The sequence below is a fragment of the Theropithecus gelada genome, chromosome 3, assembly GCF_003255815.1.
Source record: "Theropithecus gelada isolate Dixy chromosome 3, Tgel_1.0, whole genome shotgun sequence".
Taxonomy (NCBI): domain Eukaryota; kingdom Metazoa; phylum Chordata; class Mammalia; order Primates; family Cercopithecidae; genus Theropithecus; species Theropithecus gelada.
Window position 1 is genome coordinate 4563178 of NC_037670.1, and position 19842 is coordinate 4583019.

Genomic DNA, 19842 nt, shown 5'->3' on the forward strand with positions numbered 1-19842 from the left:
AATTAGCATAAAATCTGGAATTCTCATTTCCACCAAATGCACAGCTGCCATCTGACAGCTCTTCTGTGATTTCAGTTTCAAATAGAAACTGAAAGTAGCTGAGGTGGCGCGGGCCACGGGTTCTGTCCTTTCCCTCACTTTCCTCCACACACTCAGAGTCAAGAGGATCTTAGAGGTCCGCCTCGCCTCAAACCTTTGGTTCTAGAATGAATCCCTTGGCTAACAACCTGCCCAGTAAGACTGGTAGGGAACAACCCCCAAACCACGGACAGTTAGTTTAAAAGTGAAGAGGGCTGGGGGCTGCCCATATGATATGAGTGCTTTGCTAACGGCCTCAGGAGTGTGAAAGACTTTAAAGTAAATTCACACAAAACATGGGGTCGAATCTGCTGGGACTAAGTTGGAACATAGGGTTGGATCTGCTGGGACAGGAGGTGGAGCCCCCTTTCCGTTTTTGCATTACAAATACCAAGAAATCCACACTGGAATACACTAAAATTTAAATACCAGCAGGTCTGTTGATTCGCTTTCATGATTCACTTAACACTTCCTCAGCTTTCTCTTTAGGTCATGACAGCTCTAGGCAACTACATTTAATAATGGAAAAGCAAAGTGGGCGGGCTGGGGGTGGTAGTGGTGTTGCTTTGCCTACCGCTGAAATACTTCACCTTGGGGGAATGAGTTACTCTTCTTTGTATACAGAAAGAAAAAGAAATATATATATATATATATATATATATATATACACACACACACACACATATGTATATGTACTGATGCCCTCTGAGGAGTGCATGTGCTCTGAAGAGGATTTTCTCACCCCCAGTAGCGAGCCAGGACTTATCCGGAGCCATCTCAAGCCTCTCCTCTGATTCTCCACAGGATTGAATGAATCCAAGAGACAGCGGGTGGGGGCAGCATCAGTAGCACATGAAAAGCGGCTGCAGACCCTCCGGGAGCGGGAGGCACGGCCCTACTCCTCCCTTAACCACAGGCCTCCCGCCAGGCCCGGGCGGATTCTCCCCAACCACCACGCCCCACACAGAGCCATCTGCTCCTGAACTGGGGCACGGATGTCAACTTAACATCCACCGCAAGGTGAGAGATGGGACAGGCCTGTGCTGGCCAAGTGTGGTGGGCTGCCCTCCCTGGAACACTCCAAGAAATTCACAGGGAAGCGAGTGTGGATCTTCAGAGCTTCACTTTCACTCAGGTTTGTGCCTCCTTTGAAGTTCCTCTACTGCTAGTGTACAACTTTTCATATTCTCCAGGAGAGAAAAAAAATGTAGGGAGCATCTGGTATTTACACAGAATCTTAGAGGGAGTTGATGGATTTAATTACAAGTGTTAGTAAAACAGGAAAATTGTAGCCAGGCTTTCAAATAGCCACTCGCCTATAACTAACAAGACTTTCGGTTGTGCTGCTGGGAAAGAATGCTATTTATTTTCCTCGCAATGAGTTTTCTGGAAGAAGAGGAGGCTGGTAAAAATACAGTTGTTGGCTGGTAGGTTTTCTTTTAATTTATGATGTTTTCCTTTTTATACAAAGATTGGGCCACAAACAACATTCTACTAGGCAGTAAGTTCCCAGTGGTTTTTCCATTAGCAATCGTGGTGATGGATTTTCTGTTACCAGTGCTCACTCACAGCTGATAACCTGCATTTGTGAAATGACCAGCTGGGTTTGGGGGTGCATGAGAAGATCATGGAAATGATTACAAAGAACTGACTTGTAGGGGGATTAGAGAACTGACCTGGACCCGATCTCATGAGCGGTCAACTCTGGTGAGTTTTAGAAAACCGTTTGCAAGGCTATTGTAGACCATGTCAGGGAAGATGAGGTGCCGAATGAGTACTGTACTGGATTAGAAAGGTCAGAAGCCCTGGATTTTACAACACGTCCAGTCCCAACTAGTTATGACTTTGGGTATGTCAGGTAACTATTTCTTCACCATTAAAATGCACACCAGTTGGGATGAATAATCTCTCTCTCTCTGTGATTCTTTATGATCTGGTACCTAATTTATAAACAAAGAATAGTCTCTGTGCTGAAAAATAAATATTTTCTTCCTCCTATTAATATTTTCTTAGAGTTTATAATTTCTAAGTAGGATATACCATTCAATGTACCTCTTCTGCTTCACCCTCCTCCCCACTCTCATTGAATTTCCTGATAAATCAATGAGATGCCAGAAGTATGCTATGGTTTGCATTTAATCCTTCTAAGTGGTGAGTAAAATTCAACTTCCTCATCGAGACAGTCAGGGTACAAGCGAGCCTCCTGGGCTCCGTGCGGCTGTCATTCGGTACTACGGGGCCATTAAACACATTTGTCAACTTTGTGTTTTAAAAACAAAACCAAAAGGGTAAATGTGTCATCACACCCGCTTTAGTCTGAAATCCACAAGGGAAGGACTTCAGAAAGAAAAAAAATACACATGCCTTCCCCCAAACCCACACAAATCAGAACACTGCTAAATTCTAAGCTGGGCTTTGCCTTAATCAGACCATTCCTAGCCAAGGAAATGTGCAGGCCACATTGAGAACCAATTTAGTCATTTCTGACTTCTCAACAATCAAATACAACAATAAATAGCCTGAAGTGGGCTTGAAGGGGAAGAGGACCACATATTTCCTCTCAGGATTTTTTTTTTTTAACTTGAAAGTTTGGCTTGAAAAGAACTTATTGCATAGACACATGTGGCCTCAATAGGATAGATCTTTAACGGATGAGACAGATTCCAGATTCGAGCACACAATATCAGGATTTAAATCCCCAGAATTTGGTAATGGAAAGTTTGGGTCACATTAAGGGCTGTGGGATCCAGGGATAAGATTTAGTTTTAAATTAGCCTCTTGGGCAGGCTGAGCAGCTCCCAAAGAAGCACCAGCTGTCTCCAATTCTACCTCTTCCCTTCTCTCTGGGCACTTCCCCCTTGGATGGGCCAGAACGTTCCTGGCTTCAGATTCCTTTCCCGTGTATTTATTGTTGACTCCTACCTCTAGAGTTACTCATTCTTTTTTTTGTTTGTTTGTTTTTTTGAGACGGAGTCTCCCTCTGTCTCCCAGGCTGGAGTGCAGTGGTGCTATCTCTGCTCACTGCAAACTCCGCCTCCCGGGTTCATGCCATTCTCCTGCCTCTGCCTGGGACTACAGGCGCCTGCTACCACGCCCGGTTAATTTTTTGTATTTTTAGTAGAGACGGGGTTTCACCGTGGTCTCGATCTCCTGACCTCGTGATCCGTCCGCCTCGGCCTCCCAAAGTGCTGGGATTACAAGCATGAGCCACCGCGCCCGGCCTAGTTACTCATTCTTGTTTGTTTGTTTTAGATGTCTTTTAAAGTTTTGCCTAAGTGTGTATTTTGAAAAATTTCTAACTTAACAGGAAAAAAAAGATAGATGGTAAGAATAACACCCAAAAACTCTTTGCTTGTCTTCCTCCATTGATAACATTTTGCCACATTTCCTTTGTCTCTCATTATGCTTGGTATATGGTTACATATACCATGGAGTGCAGAGACTATTTATTCATCTACTCATTTAGGGTTTGTGTGAGGGAAAGGAAACTCTCCCAGCTTTCCTCATGGCTGCCAATCCCAGTATTAGCATGTAAGACTCTGATTGGGCCAGGTTTACCACTGGACAGGGTCCCTGTGCTTCGAAAAACCACAGCTTTGCATTTAAAAAGTCCTACACATGCTTGGGCCTGGCTTCTGCCTTCTGTTGCCTTCAGGACTGGTGATGACTAAGCTCAGCTGGGGGCCGCCTGGAAGTCGCTCTGAGCTTCGTGGTCAATCAACAATAAAATTTAGACTAAGGGAAAAGGGAGGGCTTGCTTTGGTGGTGAGCCTAAGGCACTTACGTGCTCTAGCATGCACTGCAAAAAGAGGTTTGTTTGGCGATACTAAGCATTCGCCCAACTAATAAAAAAAAGTAATATTTGATTTTTCTGTCAGTTTCTTTACCTCTGGAATGGAAAACAAACTGTACCTATCTCTGAAAGCGTGTCTTGGAAAGACCAGAGTTGTGAGGATTACCTTAGCTAGAATAGCATCAACCACAAAGTAAGTGCTCAATAAATATATCTATTATGATTCTTGTTATTATTGTTGCTTATGTGTCTTGCTCCCCCAAGTACCACTCCGAGGAGAGTTGAGGGGCAAGGCAATATTTGGAAGTATGTTAGGCCATGTTAGCCTCTTCATGTCATCAAAATCTTTCCTTAAATCCAATAGTTTGTGTATTGTATGTGTATTAAGCATACACACTTGCACTGTATGCCTTATTTCTTTACAGTATAAGTAAGAGCCATTCATTCAGTATGGACATTTTACTAAGTATGAACTATGTACAAAAAAAAGAAGAACAAAAAATGTTATCTGCCCTTAGGAAACTTACAATTTAGGAGGGAGAGAGGACAACTACATGTGGGGATGGTAGAATCTACTAAAATTATAAAAATTTTACAAGGTAGAACCTGATAGATATCCAGGGAAGCATTAAGAAAAGTGACCCAAGGTGGGCTGCAGTGGCTCATGCCTGTAATCCCAGAACCTTGGGAGGCTGAGGCAGGAGGATTGCTTGAAGCCAGAAGTTCGAGACCAGCCTGGGATACAAAGCAAGACCCTGCCTCTACAAAAAGAAAAAAGAAAAGTGACCCGAGGAAAACGGCAGGACACATGGGGCAAAGCTAAGGTAAGAAAATAAATACACTAAGGAGGCAAAACTTCAAGGAGCGCACGAATGCCTGGCAGTGACGCAACATGAAAGGGCAATGCTAAGATGTACAGCCTGGGGAACTGGTTAACATCAGGAACACAGAAGCATGTGGAGGCTTTCAGGGGAATATAAAGACTTTGCTCGGGATAAGATGAATTTAGAAGACAGTGAGGGAAGCCTAGCCACGGTCAGAAATTTGGGAGTGGAACACCAGAAAGAGAGCTTGGATTTGCAGATGAGGTGCAAGTGTCTTCTGCAAAGAGATGAGGGAATGTCGTGGCGTGAAAAGAAAACAGAGCCAAGGACTACACCTGGACAATGTCCGTGTTTACTGGGCTGGGGAAGGACAAGAAGGAATTTCCAGGAGGAGGAAAACTCAAAAATGGCAGATGTATTAGAGGTGCTGGAGGAGGACTGAGAAAAGACAGGTGGATCACTGATTTAGGAGGTCTTTGGTAAATAGCAGGAGAATTGTTAGAGAAGGGGGTTGAAGCTAGGTTACATATTAAATGTTAAGTTCTAAACAGACGAATCAGGACATAGAGGCAAGTATGCACAAACGATTTTTGAAAAGTATAACAGAGAAGGACTGGAAAGAAACAGAAAGGTGAACTTTTTTTTTTTTTTTTTTGGATGGAATCTCACTCTTGTTGCCCAGGCTGAAGTGTAATGGCGTGATCTCAGCTCATTGCAACCTCCACCTCCTGGGTTCAAGGGATTCTTCTGCCTCAGCCTCCCGAGTAGCTAGGATTACGGGTACCCACCACCACGCCTGGCTAATTTTTGTATTTTTAGTAGAGACGGGGTTTCACCGTGTTGCCCAGGCTGGTCTTGAACTCCTGACCTCAAGTGGTCCACCTGCCTTGGCCTTCCAAAGTACTGGGATTACAGGCATAAGCCACCACACCTGGCCAGAAAGGTGCACATTTAAGTGAAGTCTGAGTCTGTTTTAAACTATTAGCAACAGAGAGCAGTAACAGGACAACCCAACCCTCAGACTACCCCGGGCCATTAATGTGCTTGGGCTCACTCTCTCTATCCACATCTTTTCTCTCTCTCACTTTCATTTATTTATTTTTTGAGATAGGGTCTGGCTCTGCCATCCAGGCTGGAGAGCAGTGATGCCATCATGACTCACTGTAGCCTTGACCTCAAGGGCTCAAGCCATCTTCCCACCTCAGCCTCCTCAGTAGTTGGGGCTATAGGTACGCACCACCCCACCAGGATAATTTTTGGTAGACATGGGATTTTCCATGTTGCCCAGGCTGGTCTTGAACTCCTGGCCTCAAGTGATCCTCCCATCTTGGCCTCCCAAAGTGTTGGGATCACAGGCATGAGCCACTGCATCTGGCCTACATCTTCTTCTTATTATTTTTAATGAAGAGGAATAACCTTTTATGCCAAGTCAGTAACCATCCAAATGTCGTTTACTTTACATTCCTAGGCCATTTCGTTCATGAGACGTGAAGAAACACACAAGTAGAAAGAAACCTTTACAGCATTATGATCATTTTAAAGCACATCTGCACATCTTTTGACACTGCCCCACGGAGAGGTCCCCATCTTCTTTCCTTGAATCTGGTGGGCTTCTCAGTGCTTCAACTCAATGGCAGAAGTGGCTCCATGTGACTTTCCAAGGCCAGGTCCGAAGCCTAGCTGCTTCTGCCTCAAGCTCTTGGGATACTGGCTTTCCGGTAGCGCCCCTCAGGCAACTCCTCTCACAACCCAGATGCCATTCTGTGAGAAGCCCATGCTACGTGGACAAGGCTTGCAGAGATGCTTTTGTCCCTGCCAAGTGCCCCATGCATGAGTGAAGACTTCTCCAGGGGATTCCAGTCCCCAGCCATTCATGTCACCAGTTGTGGTGGAACAGAGACAAACTGCTTCCCTGCTGGGCCCTGTCTGAATTTCTGACCCACCAAATCCAGGAACAGAAGAAAAGGGTGCTGCTTTACACCAGTAAGTTTTGGAGTAGAGAACTGGAATAAACATTTCTTTTTCTTTTTTCAGACAGATTCTTGCTCTGTCGCCCAGGCTGGAGTGCAGTGGCACGATCTTGGCTCACTGCAACCTCCACCTCCCGGGTTCATCAAGTGATTCTCCTGCCTCAGCCTCCTGAGTAGCTGGGATTACAGGCATGCACCATCACACCTGGCTAATTTTTGTAATTTTAGTAGAAACGGGGTTTCACCATGTTGGCCAGGCTGGTCTCAAACTCCTGATCTCAAGTGATCCACCCACCTTAGCCTCCCAAAGTGCTGGGATTACAGGTGTGGGCCACTGCACCTGGCCACCAAACATTTCTGAAATACGGATTTTCTGCTTTATCACTGGCATTCTCCATAATACAGTTGTTCATTTCAGAGGCAGTTTTCTACGATTGGAGGCCGGGGGTTGGTGGGGGAGATTAATTTGAAATACTGCTGGAGTACAGGCCACACCTGAGGTACAGAGAGAAGCTTAATAAAGGGATAGAAATTGCCAGCCTGAATCGCAGGGTGCAGGAGGCGCATCAAGTCACATGCCAGGAGCTCTTACTATGTCACTTGTAAGAGAATCAACAAATGCAAAAGAACTTGATAAATATTTTCCATAACAAAACACAATTGGTTGCAATGGGATCTAGCTCTGTTCCTCATTAGTTACCCTTCACTACTCAGACAGGCTCCATCTCTCACTGAAATCCATTGTGGATTCTTTCCAGTTTGTTGGGAAATGTGACTGTACGTTTCCTTTCTACTGCATGCTTTCTTGAGCCTGCTTTTAAATCTAGAGTACATGCTTAGCTCCCTCTTCCCATAGGAGAAGGAGCTTCAGCTTCAAGGAGAGGTAAAAGCAGGTAACAAGCAGCTGCTTTTGAAGTGGTGCAGCAGCAGAGGAGGTGGAGAAGGCCAGGTTGCCATTATCAGTGGCTACCAGGTGCCATGGGATCGCGTTAGGTGATAAAACACTTGGCTGACACCAGAGAAAAGAATCATCACTCCTCGCCTACCCCACCCTCACTCCCTCGCTCCCTCTTCTTTTTTTAAAAGGAGGCTTTTTACCCTCATTAAATGAAACCTTATCTCTGAAAGACTGCAATCCTCAGCAAATGACAAGTGCGCCTAATCTCATTTTCTGACAAGTGATTCTGACAGCACCTTCCTTTTGATTTCTGAGACATGTAGTTAGACATATATTAATCTGTCAGTCATCATCCTTAGGAAGAATTTTTTTAAAAAAGAGAAAGAAATGAACATTTGTGAATATGAAGGCACGACAAGAGGCTAGGACACCTATTTTAACCAATGCCTGAACATTCCTTCCTCAGGGTCCCCCTCCCCCACCGCCCCTTTAGCACACAGCACATCCACAGAGCAGAGCTGGGAGCTGCCCAGTCAAGGGGCCTCAGCGACTCCAGGTAATGTGGCCCAGTGGGAAGAGCATGTGCTCTGGAGTGAGGCAGACCAAGTTCAAATCCCCTCCTACCTCATAAAGCCGGCTTGATTACATGAGATCTGTCATCTCTGAAGCTCAGGATCCTCTTTGTAGAGGATACGCCTCATGGCATCTATTAGCTCTAAAGGTATCTTTATCTAATGCATGTGCAGGCATACAGCACGCACCCCAAACACAGAAGCACTTACTAATACCATTATCTCTGCTAAGGTCTTCTAGAAATAGTAGGTGATTCCAAATAGAAGTAGATGGTTCTGTGACCAACACAGAATGCCTGGCACCAGGATATAAAGATAAGTAAGACCCAGGCTTTGCTCTCAGAGAGCTCACAATCCAGCACTGGGAAACAGGTAGGATCAAAAAAGTACAATCCAGCCAGGCTCGGTGGCTCTCGCCTGTAATCCCAGCACTTTGGGAGGCCAAGACGGGTGGATTGCCTGAGGCCTGGAGTTCAAGACCAGCCTGGACATCATGGTGAAACCCTGTCTCTACTAAAATAAAATAAAATAAAAATTAGCTGGGCGTGGTGGTGCACACCTGTAGTCCCAGCTACTTGGGAGTCGGAGACATGAAAATTGCTTGAACCCTGGAGGCAAAGGTTGCAGTGAGCTGAGATTGTGCCACTGCACTCCAGCCTGGGAGACAGAGACAGACCCTGCCTTAAAAAAAAAAAAAAGACAATCAAGTCTTGCGAGTACCAAAAGTCCCTGCACAGTATCAGAGTTTCACCAATGCTAAAACAGGACAGAGCGGGCAGTTCTGCCCAGGTCCCTTATTCCTACAGTCCCTGGTCACCAAGTGACTTTCTGATTATAATTTGGATTCCTTGGGGATTGTCCCTGGGGGACATACGTGTCAACTAGTGCATGTAGGTCACTCGCGTTGGGTTGCTGGTTATACTCCTCACTGTAAACAGAAGATTTGTGTTACCAGCCAGTCAGTTTCCCTGGAGTCTGATTAGTGCCGTCACCTCTGACTTTCTAGGCTGGGCTGACCCAGGTAAGCAAGTGCCCTGCTGTGTCACCAGCTGAGCTCCCATCTCATTTTCTATCTTACTCTTCTATGAATGCTGTAGTAGAGTTGTTTTGACCAGCCTGGGAGCTTCGCCTGCTTTTAAAATCATGTGTCCTGGCCGGGCGCGGTGGCTCACGCCTGTAATCCCAGCACTTTGGGAGGCCGAGGCAGGCGGATCACAAGGTCAGGAGATTGAGACCATCCTGGCCAACGTGGTGAAACCCCGTCTCTACCAAAAATACAAAAATGAGCTGGGTGTGGTGGTGTGCACCTGTAGTCCCCAGCTACTTGGGAGGCTGAGGCAGGAGAATTGCTTGAACCTGGGAGGCGGAGGTTGCAGTGAGCTGAGATTGTGCCATTGCACTCCAGCCTGGTGACAGAGCGAGACTCCATCTCCAAAAAAAAAAAAAAAAAATCATGTGTCCTACCCTTTCAAGGAAGCAGTGACTATTATCTCTTCAGCTTCCCTAGAGTCATTCCACCCAAAGAGAGTAACACTGGCCTTTATGAGCTTAGCAGGTCTCTGGCCAAGGGCCTCCTAATTAACAAACACATTGGCCCTTTCTGTCTCTCTCTGCAGAAGGGCAGACTGTCTCTCCCTTTATTACTGGGCTTCCATGACAAAAATATTATTATTCTCTTATTTCTCAAGTAATATTGCCTTATTTGAACCCTCTTACCCTTTAATATTGAGATTCTTCAGGTACCTCTTCAATATCTAGAAAGGAGGAAGTGGGGGACTCTCTCTCACCAGTTTCCCAGCTTCTGCTGTAGTTTCCAAGTAGGGGGTTCCCAAGACTCCAGCTCCTCCTGCCTTACACTCCTGTATCTCCAACTCATTTGGTGGAGTGTGACACTAATTATCCATCGGTGCTTTAAAAATCAACCATTCTACAGATGAACTCATCGGGATTTCCTCCTGATTGTCAATGGTCTGACCTAGGCCATCGCCCTCCCCACCTCCAAACCCAGTTCACTGAATCCTCAGGCTGCTCTCTCTCTTCCCTGTGCCTCTCGCTCATTTCCTCCCTTCCACTCTGCCATGGCTTTCGTTCTGGTCCTCAGTCTGCTGAAATATTTTTTGGTATCCTGATTGTCTTCTTCCAATCTAGTGTCTTCCACTCTCTCTTTTCATGTAAGTGAAGGTTGCAAACAGGCCAGGCCCAAGGACAGAACTCTGCGCCAAACCATTTGACACTTCCTTCCAGGTTGACAATGCAAAGAGACAGGTTAGCTAGGGACCGGCTTTCAGATTTCTTCCCTGTCTCACTGACACTGTATGGTCTTGGACACTTTATTTAACCTCTTTGAACACAGCTCCCTCTTCATTCATAGAGGGGTTATTACTTGCTATGCCCACGCTGATAAGGAGGAAACTGTGGTACATGGTCTCTTGCAAAGCAGACCCTTGAAATGTATTGTCTTTTCTGCAATGCAGGGGAATAGGGAAAGAGGCTAGTTTTATTTGCCTTGCTTGGCCTGTAGTGACCAGCTTAGCGTACTACACTTAGCAGGAACTCAAACACTGTACTGCCTTTGAAATAAGGAATTCCATTTTAGCAAGTCCCAAGGTGAGAAAGATATTCTAGGGGCTAGGGCTATCCTTTTAAGGGATAATGTTGCTTTCTTCAAGCAGTTACCCAGGATTGACAAGTTTCTCTTCAAGCATCAAATCTAAGTCATTTTATGAAGCCTATGAGTGGCTGCCCACTGAATACCTAGCTGGGGAGGCAGCGGACCCAATAAGGCCATAAGCCATCTCTGTGTGTGCCAGATCTGGGTTTCTTGTTTTTGTTTTTTGTGGTTTTTTTTTTTTTTGAGACAGAGTCTCGCTCTGTCACCCAGGCTGGAGTGCAGTGGCGCGATCTCGGCTCACTGCAACCTCCGCCCAGCGGGTTGAAGCGATTCTCCCGCCTCAGCTTCCCGAGTAGCTGGGATCACAGGCATGTGCCACCACACCTGGCTAATTTTTGTGTTTGTAGTAGAGACGGGATTTCACCATGTTGGCCAGGCTGGTCTCGAACCCCTGACCTCAAGTGATCCACCCGCTTCGGCCTCCCCAAGTGCTGGGATTACAGGCGTGAGACACTGCACCCAGCCTGTTTTGTTACTCCCTACCAAGTCCCCTTCAGGGTGGCTACTGTCAACCCTGCAGTCAGTGCCTGGGCACAAAACGAATAGGTCAAATTCCAAAAAACGGGATGCGGGGGCACAGGGTAAAGAGGGGCAGAAGTTTAAGGGGATAAGGGTTGTTTATTCTTTTATCCTAAGGGCAACTCTGTAGCTGCCCTTGAGACTCGGAAAAGCTATAAAGGAAGGTCTCTTATTTATGGAGGTGTCAGCCAAGCCTGTGCAGGATAAACTGTGTCTGCCCTGGGCTATGACTGGACACAAGGGAGCGACTAAATGTCTTTTCTAGGTCACTTCTAGGTCACTCCTAGCTCTCAGTTTATGAAGCCTTGCCCACCTGTGGGCTGTGTCACCCGGAACCAAGTACTCTGCTTTGGTGGCTCAACTTGACGGCAAGAACTTAGCCCCAGTTTCCTTTCCTCACTCTGTAATAATGCTGACAAATCTTATTCTCGGCTAGATTAAAATTTTTAGCCTCTTTCTTCAACGCTTGCTGTTTTCTGACACATGCATATGAGGATCAGGGCTAATATGTGGATGGAATCAATTATAATTTGATTAAGACACTGCAGAAAGAAAGGAAGTAATAACAATAATCATTTCATTTATAAGCCTTCCTTCCCCACCTAGGCTCTTGGTGTGCAGAAAAGGCAATTAAAACGGGGTTCAATTAAAAACACCATAAAACAGAAATCAAATAAAATATTAAAAAGCCAAAGTGCCATTATTAAATAAGTGTTTGTGAGAGGAGGTCCTCAGACAATAACCGAGTCTGGAGAGACCAGGCAGTGTTTAGCGTAGCAGGGAGGGGGTGCGCCTGGGGTGCATCTTCAGTGAATGTTACTTGATTATTTTAGCACCAAACCTTTGTTTTGTTGAAGAGTAAAAAATAAGGCCCTCTTTGGCCACTCTACAAGTATGCGAGTCATGTTCCTTTTACCTTTGAATTCTTCCGTGCCCTGTAACCCTGGTTCCTTCGCTTTAGAAAGGCACATTCCCTATTAACCTGTGTGAGATGCGATGTGCATCTGTTTGAATCTGCTAATTGTGTTCGTTTTTCTGCCTAGTACAATGGTGAAGCATCCTCAGAGCTCTTGTGCCAAAGAAGAATCAAAGAAGAAATGCACAGAAAATGTAGTAATTATGGCTATTCACATGACAACTTCAACTCTCAAAGGAGAAACAAGAAATTGACTAACTCTGATTGTGACTTTTATTAAACATCTGAAAAGAAATAATTATGTGCAGACAGTATGATGTACAAAATAGAGAGGTTTAAGAGACCTGGGTTTTAATCCTACTTGTGTGACCTTGGGCAGGTCACTTAAATCTCTCTGAGCCTCAGTTCCCTCATCTGTAATTCGAGGGCTCTGGACTAAACGCACTGAAGTCCCTTTCTACTCTAAAATTCTCTGCTTCTATGTGTTAACACAGAGCACAGGCACTTTCTCTGTTGAACCCTTCTGTCCCTCTGTAGGGCAGAAGAAAGCCAGAGAAACAAGATCCTTAGAAGTCTATAATCTGAATAACCAGAAGGGATGTAATTAAAATCAGGGTTCTGTTCCCACAAACACACCCAAGGATCTTCCCATAAAAAACACTGGGGTAATTAACGAACCTGCAAACCACATGTTGCCGCCCTCCAGGCCCTGCCAGGCTTAGATGTGAGCCTGACTCAGGAATCCAGGCTGCTGTCCTCATCTCAGACAGCAAGCCTCACTTCTGACCGCTGTTTGGGTGGGGGTTAGCCCATGGCTCTCAGAGAGAGAGCGGCATTTTCAAGTCAAGTAGGGGCACGAATACATTTCTGGAATTTTACAAATCATTATGACAATGAAAAGAAAATACAAGGGGACTGCTTGTATCAGAAAATTCCCCTATCTGTCCCAAAGCCTCCTTTTTCTCTCTTTGCCTGTAAGGGATTGCCATAGAGCAGGTGCCAAATTAGTTTCTTGGGAACCTGGCTCTCCTCTCCCCAGCCACCACCACCCTCCCCAGGGAAGCGTGCCTTACTGCCCAAACCTCTAGGGCTGAGGCATTCCACAGGCTGGGCCAACCGCTGGCACCATTCTGACAAGAGTAAAGTCTATTTTTGGAATTCTCCTCCACTTTTAACACCCTTATGTCATGTGTTCACCCAGACTGGCCTTGTGGCCCAGAAATTATATTTGTCCTGTTAACTGCCTAATGTGATAAACTTACGGTGCCCCAGCTGGGGAATGTGAGGCCACTTGGGGACAGCCCAGGAGGTCTGTTTTAGCAGAACATGCCTGTCAGGATCTCTAGATAACACCAGGGAAAGGTGTTCTCAATCACACATGACAAATGAGATCCAGTAGGAGAGGCCTGAGAAAGATAACGAGGTCTCAGGTACTTCTAGAATAAGTTCATTCAGGGCAAGCACTGTGTTTGGCTGTCTTAGTCATCGCCATGGGTTTACCACAGGGAGCTGGCAATTTGGGGGTCTTTCACATGTGATGAGCTGAATCCACTGTCTGATAACTGATGAGAGTCTTCGGTGCAACTTTGCCACTCAAAGATGTGGTCCTGGGGCCAGCAGCACTGACACTGCCTGGGAGCTTTTTAGAAATGCAGAATCTGGCTGGGCCGCTGGCTCACGCCTGTAATCCCAGCACTTTGGGAGGCTGGGCAGGCAGATCACCTGAGGTCAGGAGTTCAAGACCAGCCTGGCCAACATGGCGAAACTCGTCTCTACTAAAAATACAAAAATTAGTTGGGCATGGTGGCACACACCTGTAGTCCCACCTACGTGAGAGGCTGAGGCAGGAGAACCCAGGGAGGACCCAGGAGGTGGAGGCTGCAGTGAGCTGAGATTGTGCCACTGTACTCCATCCAGCCTGGGTGAAAAAAAAAAATGCAGAATCTCATGCTCCATCCTGGACCTGCTCAGGCAGAATCTGCATTTTAGGGAGACCCTCACTGACTGTGATGCATGCTAAAGTTTGGGAATTACTACCTACCATACTAAGGAGGGGCTGAGAGTTAGGTCCAAAAACCGCAATGGCGGCACATTTGGGACTAACTCTGGAGGAAGAACATAAGATCAGATTTGGACTGCATTCAGATTTTACAAATTTGGTAATGCTAAAAACAAAACCCTGAATTTAAGCAGGAGCCCAAAGGTGTCATGAACAGGTGTCCTCATTTACAAATTCAGCCATCTGTGTTAAGTCAGCAGAATTTCCCTTTGAGGTGGAAAATTGGATCCCAGTCTTACCAAATTTTTGAAGAAGCATCAGCAATGGGCCAACAAGCTCTTTTTCACATTCCTTTGGTAACCTGCCAGTTGATCAATTTTAAACGCAAGTGTGTGCCTGGCCGAAGCTTACTTGGATTTTCTTCCCAGTATTTGTTAGTGAAAGGCTAAGAAAAGGAAAAGAAGTGTGAAGGTGATTTCTTTGGGGGCCTTGTGTCAATCTTCCAAAGGGTAGTCTGAAGCTCTCAAATCAGCCCAGTGAGAGATTTCTTTATTGGTTTTGCTTTGTAGGCTGGATTAATAAATCCCAGTTTCTTTCTCAGCACAGGTATATTTTTCATCTGCTGATGATGGGAGAAAGCCTCTTGCTCACATCTGTATTATAATAAATGCATTATAAATGAGTAAGTAGGAAACAGTAAGGAAATGATGTTTTACTTTTAAATGCTAATTACGAAGCCCTGGTGCAGTTAATGTGCAGGGTGTTCTGTCAATTTTTAATGTTTACGCCAAGTGTAGTCTTCAATTTAACATGAGCTTTTAATCCTTTGAGTACTAAATTGCCTTTTAATGCTTGCCGAACAACATTGTGTTTGCACAAAGTCAGGTCTGAAAAATGTATTTAGTACAAGGTGTGTTGTGGAATGGCAGAGAGAAGAGGGGGAAGGAAACTTTTTTTTTTAAGAAGACGGCACTAGGAACACAGTTCCCAGCTCCCTTCAAGAACATCGTTCTCTATTCTTTCTGAGGTTGCTGGGAGTGTTGCTCTCTTGTTGCTGATTTAACCCTGCAGTAACAGCTTCCGGCTCGCAGGAACACAATCAGCCCTAGGGTACACCTTGCACCATCAAAAAGACTACAGCAGAAACAGTTGCAAAGGAGGGGCTACGGCTGTTTTCTGACCACCCTCCCGGCACACACCAAACTCAAAGAGAAAGGAGCTGCAGGTGTCCTTGGGGGTGCACAGAAATTTCCTACACCCAGACATACATATATAAAAAGATGTGATGGGAAAACATGAACATTTCGTATGATTAAAAGGACTAGAGGTTTTGAGACAGGAAGAAGGGTAAGAGAAAGTACAGAGACAGAGCAATAGTGGAATGACAAAGATGTGTCTCAGGACAGTTTCTGCTGGACATCACTACATGGGCGGGGATTCGCCAACTGTCGCTTTCCTCCAGCCGTGGGAACCAGACCCAAATCTCTGTGTGTCCTGTAATCTACGTCTCCCTTCCAGAACAGATTTCTCTTCTACTCCAGGACACCATCTTGAATTCCTCATTGCTTGTCTAACTTCTTCATGCCGCTAAGCTCTGTATAAAAACAGCAAATACTTCTGTATCACTTAGTATGGTGCTGCATGCTGTTCTAAGTACTTAGACATATTAACTCATTTAATCCTTTCAGTAAATCATAACGCCATTATCATTATTCCCATTTTGCAGATGAAGAAATTGGGGCACAGAGAGGGCGAGTAACTTGCCTAAGCTCACACAGCCAATAAGGGGTGAGTTCAGGATTTGAATCCAGGCCATCTGATTCCAGAGTTCTGTGCTGTCAACCAGCTCACAATGCTACCACCACAATCTGTCATGGCACCCTATTATCTGGGCATCTTCCACTTGTCAGTAAGCTCCAGCTCAGAGGCCCCCAGCTCTCAGTGGAGCGCTTCTTGACACTGACTCCTCTGTCCGCCACATGCATCCTGGCAAGGCTGGTAACGCCGCACTGTTTATGGGTTTGTGTTCACATTACAGTTGTCCCTTCGTATATGTGAGGAATTGGTTCCAGGACACCTGAGTACAGTAAAATCTGTGCATACTCAAGTCCCATGGTTGACCCAGCAGAAAACATGCAAATGAAAATTCAGTCCTCTGTATATGTTGTTTTTGTATCGTGTGAGTACCGCGTTTTTGATCCACATTTGGTTAGAAAACCCCACATGTAAAATCCATGCATTTCAAACCCGAGTTGTTTAAAGGTCAACTGTATGCCAAGTGCTTCTGTAGCTAAATGGAATGCTACCTCACTAAAGATTTGTGTTTCTGCCTGGGTGTGGTGGCTTATGCCTGTAATCCCAATACTTTGGGAGGCGGAGGCGGAGAGATCACTTGAGGCGAGGAGTTCACACCAGGCTGGGCAACATAGGGAGATTCTACCTCTACAAAAAAAAAAAAAAAAAGCTGGTCATGGTGATGTGTGTCTGTAGTCTCAGCTACTCAGGAGACTGAGGCGGGAGGATCACTTCAGCCCAGGAGGTTGAGGCTACAGTGAGCTGTGATCATGCCACTGCACTCCAAACTGGGCAACAGACTGAGACTCTGTCTCAGAAGAAGAAAAAAAAAAGATCTGCATTTCTGATTTCAGAGAACCTCCTATAAGTCTGTGTTCGAAGTGGTGGGAAAATGGTGCCCTGTAGCCTTATAAACAAACACCTCTTTGGGAGGCCACTTTTGTATTAGTTTGAATCTGATGAAATTGCTGTTTGAAAGGACAAAAATTGTTGAATATAGGCAATGTTTTTCTTCTTTCTTTTGAGACACGGTCTCTCTCTGTCGCTCAGGCTGGAGTGCAGAGGTGCAGTCAGAGCTCACGGCAACCTTAAATTCTTGGGCTCAAGCGATCCTTCTGCCTCAGCCTCCTGAGTAGCTAGGAGTACAGGTGTGCATCACCACACCTGGCCAATTTTTTGTATTTTTGGTAGAGATGGGGGTCTTGCTGTATTGCCCAGGCTGGCCTTGACTTCCTGTCCTCAAGCGACCCTCCCACCTCGGCCTCCCAAAGTGTTGGGATTACAGGCGTGGGGCACTGTGCCCGACCAAATATCAGCAATTTCAAGGAGTTCAATGCGTCCTTGACTAGGCCTTACTACAGGGTCACGGCAGGTCTAGCAGCAGCATCCATGGTGCCCCTGTGCCACGCCACTGATGGCTTCCCAGTCTTCCCAGTGACACTCTCGCCTGGAAACCAGTTTCTGGAAGAAAGTGCTTGTTTCCAAAATGTTTTCCTTTAGTGATTAGGCATTCAGAAAGAACAATGGCCACAAATATACCCTTAGTAAACTGCCTAATGATTAAATAATATATCACTCAAATTTGAATATAAAAAGGCCATCTTTACATGTGAAAGCTAATGGGCATGTTTGACAAACTTCAGTACAGCTGCTCAGACAGAGAGGGAACTAAAAGGGGAGAGAAATTATGAGGTTTCATCACTTTGCAAGTTGAATAACAACACAAAATCCCACACAGAGTCCAACGGCTGCCATTTACTCAAGGGGCAAGTGGCCACCTTAAATACACGTTTCTTTGAATCCACTTATTACATGGCTGCCACATAAACATTTGATGCAAAACTGTGTGTGAGCTTTACAGGTACAAGTGTAACTGACTGAGGGGATAAGGCAGGTTTGGAATGATTAAAAGACAAGTTTCCAGGGTCTTTCTCCTGTTGTATATTAAAGAGAGACTTTTAAGATTCTTTTCTATTGCATGAACCGAATATTGTCAATAAGGACAGTAAAGGAACGTCATTCTGTCCATCTTGCTTTGGCTGGCCCCATGTACTTACTCTCAAACTCAGCAGTTTCCTTTCTGCCTTGGTGGAGTCAGAAAACAACTATGGCCCACCACTGACAATGTGTCTTAAGCCAAAACCACATTCCTATTAGTAAACACACTCATTCTGAGATGTGGCAGTGATTATTGTCCACTAATTATCTGACACTCATTCTGAGACGTGGTAGTGATTATTATCCACTAATTATGTGCCAAAGTCATGATCCTTCTACAGTACATGCATTTCACAGGTACATGCGTGTTGTCTCAGGTAAGCAACTGTCTGGGGAAGGACTCCAGTCCTGGGCCACCCCTGCCTTTCGCTACTAGTTAAGGTCACATGGACTAGTTCTTGGCAATGGCAGAGGTGCTAAGTGTCAATTCTGAGTCCTCCTCCCCATGGTTGGGTGGATAAAGAAAGCAAAAGGCTTACGAGATGGCAAAGCCACAAGATGAAAAGAGCGGGGTCCCTAAGACACTGCAAGGGGAGTCAAGGCCAACCAGCAAGATCCATGATAAGACTGTCAGATGGACGACAAGTCAACATCCGTTGCATTGAAGCCTTTCTTCACGTGAGGCTCCACTTGTTACAGGAGCTCACTTTATTCTTTTCTTTTCTTTTTTAAGAGACAGGGTCCCGCTGTTGCCCAGGCTGGAGTGCAGTGGCATGATCTCCGCTTGCTGCAACCTCCGCTTCCTGGGTTCAAGCAATTCTCCTGCCTCAGCCTTCCAAGTAGCTGGGATTACAGGTGTGCACCACCATGCCTGGCTAATTTTTGTATTTTTAGTAGAGACAGGGTTTCACCACGTTGGCCAGGCTGGTCTCAAACTCCTGGCCTCAAGTGATCTGCCCGCCTCGGCCTCCCAAAGTGCTGGGATCACAGGCGTAAGCCACCGCGCCCAGTCAGGAGCTTACTTTATTCTAATCAACACATGGAACCTCAGTTACTCTATAAAAAGGCCTTTCCTTCCTCAAGAGAACTTACTATCTTCCATCTGTAAAATGGGGATAATTGTTTAAAAATTGCTAGTGACCTCCAGATGAAGAGCAGCAGTGACTAGCAAGTAATAAGAGCAAAAAACAGTTATCCTTACTTCCACAACTAGGTTCAACAGTCAGTATTTAGAGAAAAGAAACACAACATCAATTTACTTTACCCAAAACAACCAAATGCAACAACTGAGAACCCAGCAAGACTTCTTTCCCACCATGCCCTGTGCCTAACTCCCAACCCTGCCGCTGACAAGGCAAGGAGAGGAGAGGCAGAAGGTGAAAAAGAGCTTACTTATCCCAATCTTGTAATGAGCTGTAGCCCAGAAAGATTTCTTCTTAACACCTGCCTACCCTCTATTAGAGAACTTCCTCCCAGGGAAAGACTGGAGGAAAATGACATTATTATTTCCTCATTTGGGATAAATTGCTACAGGCCTAGGTATGTAGGCAACGGTGCCAGAGGAGTGATTTATGAAGCCCCATTTCTCTCTCTCTCAGGCCCTAAATACAGTTACAACTCTCGCTTGAACACTGGGGATTACAGCTTCTAATGAATCACTGCCCACACATTATCCTGCAGGTCACCTGCTGGGTTTGGAAATGAGGACTGTTTCCCAGGTAGTAATTAGGATTTCCCTTTCCTTCCCTTAAGACATTTCTGCCTCTCTAGGACCCATGTCCATAACTTGGCTCTGGAAAGGGCAGGGTAGTGCTGTCTGTTCTAGGATAAAGCCCGTCTTACGAGTCTACCTACTTTTCTGAGGCCCTAC

General features: G+C 45.5%; 1 protein-coding gene across 2 annotated transcripts in view; it reads right to left on the reverse strand.

The window, feature by feature from the left end:
* Positions 1-19842, reverse strand: part of AUTS2 (AUTS2, activator of transcription and developmental regulator) — a 1213344-nt gene that overhangs the window by 110608 nt on the left and 1082894 nt on the right. The window lies entirely within an intron of this gene.